Here is a 12362-nt window from a genome sequence, read left to right as displayed (position 1 = left end):
GATAATGAGAAAGTCGACTATGAGTATTATTCAAGCTCTTGCCTATTTGGGAAAATGAGCAGTGCTACTCAGGGTACTTCTGAATCTGTAGTTGCTAGAACAAAATCAGAAAAGAAATGGGGAAAGAAGTGCATACACAGCTCATTTCTAAAAACAGAGCAACACATAATGGATGACATCTGAGGTAGTTTGTTGTTGATGACATTAAGACAACAGAGTTTTAATTGAAATTGATACAGACATATTTCCTCTCAACCTAGGCTTTCAGCACAGGAGCTACAGGATAAATATCTATTGACTGACTGACAAGGAATCTCTCTCAAGACTAGGATACAATTGGAATGGGAGTGGAGTAAAGTGGAAAACCATTTGACCTAATAGGTAGAGGAAGTATTTGAAAATTTAAAGAGATCTCCTGGGGGAAAGACATTTACCCAAAGGAAAGAATAGTTAGCAGTGGGTCATCAGGGGAAGGCTAGCAGGGGAGATGTTTCTTGATAAAGGGTCTTTCCTTTAATCATGCCATGTTATATATGCCCACTACCACCATCATCAACTCAGTTCTTAAAGAGTAGAGTCAAAGAAAATTTAACAGTCGAATGCATTGACTTATGAAGACATTCATAAACAGTTTATAGACACATACATTGTAGGAAATCTCACTTGAATACTTGAATTGTTTTTTTTTTTTTCACTTAAATAGTTGATGGAAATCTCCCACTGGAAATGCATGATTTCTCCAGAATTTATTTTTATAATTAAACCCTTGTGGCTATAAGCCTGGATATATATGCAGAATAATCAATATTTGAATGAACAATGAAAAAAAGCAGACAAAGGAAAAACAAGTGCCTTTTCAAGAATCCTCTATTTTGTGCATTTTTAATGATGAACGTTCCTTCAAGGGACTGCAGCAGCAAACTAAGGTTAGGAACTATGTAGGATTTATCCCAGATTCCACATCCACCACACAGTGCTTGGTACAGAGCAAATTTTTGTTGAATGAATTTTTAACATCTAAGACACTAGGAACAGGTTTTAAGTGAAGGCTGAATTTGTTATTCTTTTTTCACACACTGGAGAACTGAGACCCGGAGAGGTTAACTGGGCTTTTTGAAACTATTGGAAAATCAGTGATAGCACTAGGGACTGAATGCATACTTTCTACTCCTGGTCATTCACTTGTAGGAAATTACTAGCCTGATTTGCCTTTCTGGCAGGCTTTGGTCACATCCATGGCTGACTTTTCCCTTAGTCACAGTGCCTGGGTCTCATGACACTTAAAGGCCCACAAAAAAAAGATTTATTACACTTTGTTTTAAAATAACTTTTAAAGAAGTTATATCAATACAGTCATAAAATATCATCTTCAACATTTTTTTAATAGAGAAAGGGGCCCATGAAGTCATAATCTGCCCTGATCACAGCTACCTCCTACTACATAAGTAAGGAAACAGACTGGCGTGCCCCTCTCCAGGACAACAGACACCACCATCAGTGTAAAACAGAAGCCAATTTTTAAAAATAACACCTTTCAACCAGAGTTTCTCCCCCTCCCCCAAATGCCCCATTTTAAAATTCAAGCTTATTGAGGTCTAATTTACATACAGTAAAATTCGCTCTTTTTACTGTTCAGCTCTATGAGTTTTGACAAATACATTGTTGACCTAAAAATAAATAGACTGCCAGTTATTTCTCCAGCAAAAAAAAAATGGGTTTATTTGGGATCCACAAAAAATTGCAATTTGGGGTCTGCAACCATGGTGAGCCATGTGCAAGTTCACAGCAAAAATGGAGAGGAAAACTCTATTATAAAGGGGAAAAGGAAGCTGGGAGGGGCTAGAGTGAACAAAGAGCCCATGGCTTTTCATTGGCTGAATTGTGACGGTCTCTCATTGGCTGAGCTCTTGCCAGGAGAGAAGAGGAAGTTTTTCTTTTTCCAGTGGCTCTGCTATCTTCATAGGGCATGAGAGCTCCCCCTTCTGGTCTCCTGACTCTACTTAATTTAGGTTTCTGTTTATGAATTTTTTATAACATATACTTGTAAACCTATAGCCACTATCAAGATATAGGATATTTCCATCACTGTCAAATGTTTGCTCATGTCTCTTTGTAGTCAACCCCTCCCCTCTTCTCTATCCACTGGTGAACCACTGATTTATGTCTATACAGTCTTATCTTTTCCAGAATATTATATAAAGAGAATCATACAATACATAGCTTTTTGAGTCTGGCTTCTTTCATATATGTATTTGAGATTCATCTACATTGTTGTATGTATCAATAGTTCATTCCTTTTTAGTGTCGAGTAGTATTCCCTGGTATAGATGTAGAGTTTGTTTATCCACTCGCCAATGGAAAGACATTGGGGTTGTTTCCAGTTTGAGGCAATTACAAATAAAGATGCTATAAACATTCACCTATATCTGAACATCATTTTTCATTTTACTTGGGTAAATACTTAGGAGTAGAACTGCTGGGTACTGCTGAAAGTAATATTGATCCCCCAAAGATGAACACATCCTAGTCTACAAAACCTATGAATATGTTATATTATATGGCCAAGGGGAATTAAGTTTGCAGATGAAAAGTAGCTAATCAGCTGACCTTAAAATAGGGAGATTACCCTGGATTATCTAGTGTGCCCAATCTAATCACATGAGTCCTCAAAAGTGGAGAACCTTGTCTGGATGTGGTGAGTGGGAGATGTGATGAGAAAAAAAGAGTCAGAGAGATGTGATGGTCCTGGCTTTGAGGATGGAGGCAGGGGGCCATGAGCCAAGGAAAGTAGGTGGCCTGGAAAAATAGAGAAAACAGATTCTGCCCTGGAGCCTCCAGAAAGGAATGCAACTTGGCTGACACATTGATTTTGGTTCAGTGAGATTCGTATTTGACTTCCATCTTACAGAACAAATTTATATAGTTTTTGCACTACTAAGTTTGTGATAGTTTGTTACTGACACAACAGAAAACTAATACATTCGGTCATATAGTACATATATGTTTACCAATAAGAAAGTGACACATGGTGACCCTTGGAGGGCCATCCTTCAGCCCACCATAGTAGCATTAAAACAAACAAACAGACAAACAAATAACAGAAGCCCCCCTGTTTATTAGGATGACCAACTCATCCTGGCTTGCCTTAAACTTTCTTGGATTTCAGCCCTGGAAGTCTTGCATCCCGGGAGGTCCCTCAAGCTTCAGTAAACTGTGGTGGTTGCTCACCTTACTTGGTAGACACAGTAAATGTTTAATAGAATGTGTAAATTAACAGCAAATAGTCCATGAATTTACTAACTTAGAAGGAATCTTAAAATGTCATTTCTAAGAGCAGTTTTACTTTCATGATGCAAATGCCAATATTACCAAGGAGGTCCCCACCGGTAATATCTATTCATTATCTGAGGCTTAAGGAATCCCAGAATAGGGAGAAGGGATTTCAGGTTATTTGAGGAAAAAAGGACATACATTTCCTTGACTCCTCTGGTGGCAAGGATTTCCATCTTTGACATGTAAGGAGATGGTTTGAAAATATAATCTTAAAACACAAGACCTAAAACATGTTCGGAGATTGAAGACAGTGAAAAAAGTTCACAAGCAGGATTGAGACCCGTGAGACAACCTGGGATTTACTTTTAGTGGATTTACTTTTATTTTACTTTTTACTTTTGATCATGTTTCTGATGATCACAGAACTCTGGGCCTCAGTTTCCTCATCTGTGATATGGGGTTAAAGACTGTCCATTCTGAACTCACAGAGTTCCTGAGAACAAACAAGATCTCACACTGAAAATGCTGTGACAAAAGTAGAGCATCTTGAATATTTCTTGACTTCAGGAAAAATAATTAGCTTCTCCTTGGCTCGGTTTCTCCACCTATAAATGAGGGTTCATTCATTCAACAGAGATTTATTGTGCCAGCATTCATTTGTCACAGGGTTACAACAGTGAATAAAACAGACAGAATTCCTTTTCTCAAAACAGTTATATTCTGGGATACGAGACAAATAAATATATGCTGGGGTGATATGTGCTAATAATAAAAGTTTTTTAAAAATAGGAAAAAGAATGGCTAGGAGGGTGCTATTTTAAAGAGCGTGGTCAGAGGCTGACATTTGAGTAAAGACTTGAGTGAAATGAAGGCAAGAACCTTCGTTCCGAAGGTCTTTGTTCTGAAGACTTCTGGGACAGAGGGTTTTGGGCACAGGGAACAGCAAAGTTGCTGCAAAGGCTCTGAGGTAAGGAGTGCTTGTATTCAAAAAGCAGAAAGGAGGCCTGTGTAGCTGAAGCCGAGTGGAGCAAGAGAGGAAGTAAGAAATGAGATGAGAGGGGAAGAGAGAAGTGGGGCAAAGCACAATGGCTGCTGAAGCTGTGGAAAGAAGGGTTTTAAATTTTAACTCAACCAGATGGGAGGCAACTGGAGGGTTTGAGCAGATGAGTGACATGACTTGACATTGCTTTTAAAATGATCGCTCCAGTTGCTGCAAGGAAATGGACAAAGGGAGGAGCAAAGAGACCAGATGGGAAGCCCTTGCAATCATCCTAGGGTGGACAAAAGTGGCAGAGATGGCATTGGTGAAAAGTGGTTGGATCTGGGTTACATTTTGAAGATACAGAGAGCTTTCTGATTGATTGGCTGTGAGGAGGGATACCGAATAAAATACAGGATGCCCAGTGAAATTTGCATCTCAGATAACTAGCAAATAATGTTTTAGTGTTTAAGTGTGTCCCAAATCTCGCTTGAGCCATACTTATGCTAAAACACTATGTATTGTTTATCTGAAATTCAAAGTTCACTGGGAATCTTGTATGTTTATTTGCTAAATCTGACAACCCTAGATGTGGGCCTGAGAAAAGACAGGAATCAAGGACGACTCCCACATTTTAGCGTGAAAAACCACAAGAATGGAATTGCCCTTTTTAGAGAGGGAAAATATTTAGTGAGGGGGAGATACAATCTAAGTGTTCAAATGTAAACATATTAAGATCGAAATACTTATTAAACATCCAAAGAGAAATATTGCATAGGCAATATAAATGAGTCTGGAGTTTAGGGGCGAGGTCTCAGGTGAAAGATATACATTTAGTAATAGTCAAGATATAGAAGGCATTTGAAGCCACAAGACTGAATGAGATCCCCTAAGAAGTGAGTATAGTTGCAGAAGAGAAGAGCCTCTGAGACTGATCCTGGGACCCACCAGTGCGCAGAGGAACCAGCCAAAGAAAGGAAAACAGATCTTTATTCATAGGACTCTTTTTCTAAAAATTGTATTTATTTATTTATTTATTTATTTTCGGCTGCGTTGGGTCTTCATTGCTGCGTGCGGGCTTTCTCTAGTGGCAGTGTGTGGGCTTCTCATTGCGGTGGCTTGTCTTGTCACGGAGCACGGACTCTAGGCACTCAGGCTTCAGTAGTTGTGGCTCACAGGCTCAGTAGTTGTGGTGCACGGACTTAGTTGCTCCATGGCATGTGGGATCTTCCCGGACCAGGGATTGAACCTGTGTCCCCTGCATTGGCAGGCAGATTCTTAACCACTGTGCCACCAGGGAAGTCCTTATTCATAGGGCTCTTAATTCGTAGGTCTTAGGGGATAAATGAACACATGTAACATACTTAGAACCACCTAGGAAGTGCTTAATAAATGTGAGCCTCTATTACTTATTTATTTAACAACCTGATTCCCTAAGGATTTGAATGAGACAAGATTCATTAATTCCAGAAATATGTACTGAGTGCCTACTGTCTGCTAAACACTGATCTGGGTGCTGGGGAAATGGCAGTAACAAAATGGACAGGATTCTGTGTCTTCTAGTGAGGTGAGGGAGGTACAGACAATCAACAAAATAATTAAGTAAAATATATACTATATCAGATAGAGAGGAGATTTCCACAGCTGAAACTAAAGTGCTGGGGGCAGGGATAAGGTGGAACCATTTTTGATATGATGTTCTTGGGAAGCATTACTTACATGGTGACATTTGAAGGTGAAGGAGAAGAGCAAATGAGGGAGTAGAATTCCTGGCAGAGGGAACAGCAAGTGCAAAGGCCCTGAGGTGGAAGCCTGCTTGATGTGCCCAAGAAGCTGGGGTGACTCGAGCAGTGTGAGTGAAGGGGAAGAGTAGCAGGCAATGAGGTCTGGGCAGGGGGGCCTTGCAGGTCCTGTGGGGCCTTATAAGTCATCGTCCTGACTTTGGCTTTTACTCCCAGAGAGATAGGAGTGGGTGGAGGTTTAATTGACCTCCACCTGCCTCCCATTTTATAAGAATTTTTGTTAAGCCAAATTTTCCTGTGAGGAAACACTAAAAACAGAATGCTAGTTATATTCAAAGTCACTAAAAGCAAACAATTGGGTGCAATTTGTAATGACTTGGCCCTAGGAATTTAAAAATTCATTCATTCTTGGGACTTGCTGGCAGTCCAGTGGTTAAGACTCCACGTTCCCAATGCAGGGGGCATGGGTTCAATCCCTGGTTGGGGAACTAAGATCGCGCATGGTGAGGCCAAAAAGAAGAAAAAAAGAGTTCATTCATTCAACAAGTATTTTTTGATCACAGGAAATAAAAACAGGCACTATGACACTGATAAAAGTGATGACACCAAGACTAAATATGTAGTATTTATGTAACAAATATAATGCCCTGTCCTGGATTAATGTCAGTTTAAAGAAGTGCTGCCCAAGTAGGAATTCCAATGGCCTCATTTTACAGATAAGGAAATTGAGGCCAGAAGTGTTAGGCAGCTTCCCCAAGGTCAGATGGCGGAGAAAGTGGTGCTACAGAGGGGTCTACAAACCACGGGATGCCTCCTCTTTTCTTCTTGAACCTCTGTTGGCACAGGATATGGTATTGGGTAAAGTAATACGGTTCAACTAAAAAAGTGCAGGCAGATTCCCATGATGTTCTGCTATTCAATAAAAGAGCTGGTGGTGAAAAGGCCATCCCCTCCCTTCTTCCCTTTGCCTGTATCAAAATGCAGAAAGTGGTCTCTGTTGAAATTCAAGCCCATTGTTACTGCTGCACTGAGCCATTCAGCTGCGTGGGTCAGTGCAACTCAAGGAGTGTCTCATTGAGGTGCAGGCATCATGGAAAAGCTGCCCAGCCCGGGACAAGGGATTTAATTTGCTGGCCTCATTTTTTTTATACCCTGAAAATGAAAGATGCAAAGAGATGGTCTCTGAGGTCTCTTCCAGCTTGGAAATTTTAAGATTCTGATGGGAGAGTTGCTTGGGATTTAGTGCACAAAGGAGACATAGGTGGAGGAAAATGTGCCTCCTCTATTCTTTATTTTCTATGTGGCTAAAGCTGGTACCTGAAATGTAAGTAACCTGTGTCTTCTGACCCTTTAAAAAAATCTTTCTCTCTCTTTCTATTTAACCTTCCTCCTTTTTAATGTCTTTTGTTTTCTCCGATTCACAGTCAACTTTGGGTTTCTATGACCCTTTAAAAGACTTGAGCCAACCTTTCTTGTAAACTGTTGGGGGCGTGGGAAGAAAGGAAGAAAAAAGAAAAGTTCTTGTTTCCAGGTACACCGTCTCAGAGCAGCATCTGTCCTCAATTTGGACAAAGCAAATGAAAGGGGAAAGGAGGTCTTATTGATTGGAAGAAAACAGAGACGGCAAAGCACAGAAGCTTCTCTTTGGCCAGCCTCGCAATTGTGTTCCCCCTTCTGTGCGGTCCTCCCAAGGGCTACACTCCACACTCCCACCGAGGTTCTCACAACATTGACAGTTTAGCTGCAAAACCAAGTCCCACTCCTGGGGGGATTTCTTGCTGCCTTCCCACCGACTGTCTATCCTGCAGCCTGGGAGGGGTGTCAGCACACAGAGAGAACAAGGCAAGGCCAGGACAGCAGGCGCCCGGCGACTGCCTGCTCCCAGCAGCCCCTGGTGGCCAGGTTTGGCCAGCCAGCCTGTGAAACAAGAGACAGCCCAGTCCCCGCAGAGACTCTCGGCCACCCCGACTCATTACTGTGTAACTAGGGCACTGGGGCCTTCTGGGGCCTGCTGCAAACATTCTTGCTCACAGAGACTGTCTCTTCCTCTAGTGGGGCTGGAAAGATGGATGCTGTGGGCCTTTGTTCTCTCCTTGCTTCTCCTTCTCCTCTTCTCTCTCTTTCTCTGCCACTTCTGAACATGGAGGGTTTACCCAAGAGTGATGCAAGCATTCCCAACTAGCTGCTGACACACCAGGTGTCCAGGTAGACACACCTGTCTCAGTGACTCCTCAATATAAATACTCAGCGCTCATTGCCTAGGGGACTGGATGAGGTGTGAGACATTTTCTTTTTTTCTCCTTCCTGCAAAGACTTTTTTTGGGGACTTCATGAGTCAGTTGGATTATTGCATTTGGATTCTCTCTCTTGCTTTCTGTCTGATACTCTAGTGAGGTGTTGGAGGGCTTTGCTTCAAATATCATACTTGATCTGAAGTGATGCACGGTGGAATCATTACTAAATCAGGACTAAATTTCACAGAGATTTAGAAAAAAAGAAAGTCAGCCAGTAACCTCCACTGAATGACATACAAAAGTCTTCTCTAAGACCCTTCTCCTCACTCAGGTAGGGAGTCCTAAAAAACTTAGAGCCCCAGAGAAGTTCATCTGCAAGGACTTTTTCACATGACCAACAATGAATCTCTTTTCCAAGTAAAGCCACAGAGCTGGGCCCCAGTGCTGTACTTTTTTGACACAGGTACAATGAGGAAGACTTCTCTTCCCTCACAGTGGGAGAGGGTATAGTGGTGAATATGCACTGGGAACCCAGTAGGGCTTGCTGCAATCCTGGATGGGAGAAACAACCATTTCTGCTGTTTCCCCAGGGCTGGGCCCGTAAGCATCACTTTTTTTTTTTTTTTTTTTTTTTGACTGCTTTGGGTCTTTGTTGCTGCTCACGCGCTTTCTCTAGTTGCGGCGAGCGGGGGCTACTCTTCGTTGCGGTGCGCGGGCTTCTCATTGCGGTGGCTTCTCTTGTTGCAGAGCATGGGCTCTAGGCGCCCAGGCTTCAGTAGTTGCAGCACGTGGGCTCAGTTGGGCTCAGTAGTTGTGGCTCGAGGGTTCTAGAGCACAGGGTCAGTAGTTGTGGCACATGGGCTTAGTTGCTCCGTGGCATGTGGCATCTTCCCGGACCAGGGCTTGAACCCGTGTCTCCTGCATTGGCAGGCAGATTCCTAACCACTGCGCCACCAGGGAAGTCCCCAGCATCACTTTTTTGGCAGCTGCACAGAATGCTGCTTCTCCACACAGCTATGGAGAGACAGGCCCTCAAGGCAAAGGCCCTGGAGAGACCATGATGACAACTAGAAAGTGTACAGTGTCCACCCTCAACCTCTTCTCCTCAGGCCGGTCCCCAAGAGCAGTGCATCTTGGGTTTAGTTCAGTGACCGCTGTGACCTAGGACTCCACCAGTACATGGGGTGAGGATCTCCTGAAGTGGCCTCTAGTTTTGTTTGTGTGGATTTACATGAGATACTTCTGCTGTTTCAATTTAATAAACTTTAATGATATTTCTTCAAAAACCGCCAATCTTTTTTTTGAAGAAGGGGAGGTTTGTTATTTTGTGGTAAAACTTGATATTTAATTGAACACAGTGGTAGAGATGGTATATTCTTTCACCATTGATGAAAAAAATGAATATAACACAATTCTGGGAACAGAAATGTAAATACTCCTCTGTCTTGAAAACTAAAGAATTAGGCGAAGTATGTCTTTATTATAAGCAGAAGTGGATCTTATAAATTCTATCAGTTCTATAGAAATAGAAAGCCACATATCTAAAATGTGCCTAAACATTCAACCTTAAATTTATGAAATCTTCCTCTTCTAAATTAAAAATCTACCAAGTCTAAACTAAACTAAAAAAAAAAAAATCTATAAACTAAAAAGTCTACTTAAAATTGTGGAAAAGCCAATATCACCCCTACTAAATCCTGGTGTGCAAATCCTGTAAACCACATCTATGCAGCTTTGTAGTTTCCTTGGTGTGTTATGGAGAAGGTATTGGCTTTGGTGTCAAGTGAGGGTTAGGGTCCCCGCCCCACATGGTACTTAATCTCTTGGTGCCTCACCAGGAGAGATTATAATGCCTACAACACAAGATGGTTGTCAGGACTCAATAAGGCAGTGACAAATAGCATCTTGCTTGGCTGAGTACCTGCTGCAAAGTGAGTGAACAAGATCTTTACCTTCCCTTCCCTTGTTGACCTTTGACACTGGGAAGAACCCTGGGAGGCAGATCTTACTCCAATGAACCACTAGATGGCACTATTTGGAGACACCTTCCTCTACCACCTAAAAGCATCAGAATTTATTAATACCACCATCCCAACTCCTCAATGTTTACCTAAGTGTTGGTGATCCCATCACTAGGTTCTGTACCTCCTAACTTAAGCCCAGTCATTGAGGGATGAATTACTTGGACTGATATTACTCTATTAGCCAGGCACATACTCCATCTAGACCTGTAGTATGGAATGTAGTCCATGGAAAGAGTGAGGTAGAAAGAAGAGGAAAGAAAGACAAGGAGAGTGAAAGAGAAGCAAAAAGGAAAGGTCAAGAGGGAAAGAGAGAGACAGGGACAGAGAGGCAGAGAGAGAGAGAGGGACAGAGAGAGGCAAAGGACAGAACAAGAACCTGGGAGAAGGAAAGGGGAAGTGATTCACATTTGACTAAAAAGGGGAGGGCTTTATTTTTGTTTCACATGCTGTGAAGCCAAAAGAGATGCCTCCTCTCCTTTGTAGGCCAAGAGGCTTTGAGGACTGTGTCCAGGGAGCAGCCTCTGAATGCTGAGCCATACACACCTGGGCCAAGACTGAACCCACACCCGGTTACTTTTCAACTGTCAGAGGTATCTCCCTGAGTTGCAGAGGTGGGATAAGTGAGAACATAGCTTAGGGTTACTAGGAAGTTTGGAGTGTGAGGGCAGATATGCATCCATTGTTAATTCAGAATTAACTCTGTTAATTCTGAAGGAGAAGCTATTCATGAGATGTGAGAACATTTTAGGCTTAAGGTTAATTCTTCAAGACAATGAGCTGCCTGTCACTGGGAGGGAGGCAGGCTGGGTTTTTTAGGATGATGGGGGTGTGGGTGCAGGAGTCGTGCACTGAGCAAGAGGGTCTCCCAGAGTCCTGTTTTCCCCAAAACATGAAAAACAGGACTGTAGTGGTGGGACACTGACGGGCCTTCTTTGCCCACACCCTATCCATCGGGTCTGAATCTGGGGCTGCAGGTGGGTACAGGGGAAAGAGGCAGCAACCATTCAAGGTAAGATATAAGTCTTCTGGGCCTCCCTGGTGGCGCAGTGGTTGAGAGTCCGCCTGCCGATGCAGGGGATACGGGTTCATGCCCCGGTCTGGGAGGATCCCATATGCCGCGGAGCGGCTGAGCCCGTGAGCCATGGCCGCTGGGCCTGCGCATCCGGAGCCTGTGCTCCGCAACGGGAGAGGCCACAACAGTGAGAGGCCCGCATACCGCAAAAAGAAAAAAAAAAAAAAGATATAAGTCTTCTTGCCTCTGAGGTCACTTTTGCAGGTTTCACCTCCTCTGTGCTGAGGGAGGGAGAGGAGAGGAGGGGTTGAGCATGTACTGAGCAGTCCCTGAGACGGGAAAATCTAAAAAGGAGCCAACATGTGAACTTGCCACTTTGAGAATGTGATGCCATTGCAATATCTTACTAAATATTTGCAGTTGACTCAGTCTAAGAGCATGAAGTACCTATTCTCCTGAGACTGGGGGAAAACATGCCCCCCTGTGCCAGTGCATGATTAATCAGCGTGCTTCTTTCCTTCGCCTTTATCCTCACCATTGATTCTATTGTTTTAGCGCATGTTCATTGCTGCTAAAGCCTGCTTAGTTGTCAATAATGAATTTTCTAGAACGTTTGTTAAGGAGCTTGAAGGCAAACAGTCTGGGTTGCATCTTGGCCCAGTGGCCTTGGGTAATTGACTTGATCTCTACAAATCTCAGTTTCTCCATCTGTTAGGTGGAGCCAAGTTATCTTCATGCCTCGTAGAGCCCTGTAGGAAGTAGATGAGATAGTATAAAAGACAGTCACTCTAGTGCCTGATACAGACTTATCAATAAAACAATTATTATAACATAGACAACTTTTCTTTTTGCATTTCTGCAATATTTCAAAAGGAGCCTTAATGAATATACCATGAACATATGAATTTATTTGCATGCTTTCTTGTAGAGGTCAATTTGCTGTTGATTTTGAAACACGATTTGCAAAGCAGACACAAGAAATTATACAGTGTGATAAAAACTGACTCAAGAACTACAAAAGTACCGAGTTAGTGGAAGCTGGAGCACACACCAGAAGAAGAGGAAAAACCGCTACCTCACGGCAAGAATAACCAACAA

This window comes from Mesoplodon densirostris, chromosome 9, assembly GCF_025265405.1.
Source record: "Mesoplodon densirostris isolate mMesDen1 chromosome 9, mMesDen1 primary haplotype, whole genome shotgun sequence".
NCBI classification, from domain to species: Eukaryota; Metazoa; Chordata; class Mammalia; order Artiodactyla; family Ziphiidae; genus Mesoplodon; species Mesoplodon densirostris.
This window is presented reverse-complemented; position numbering follows the sequence as displayed.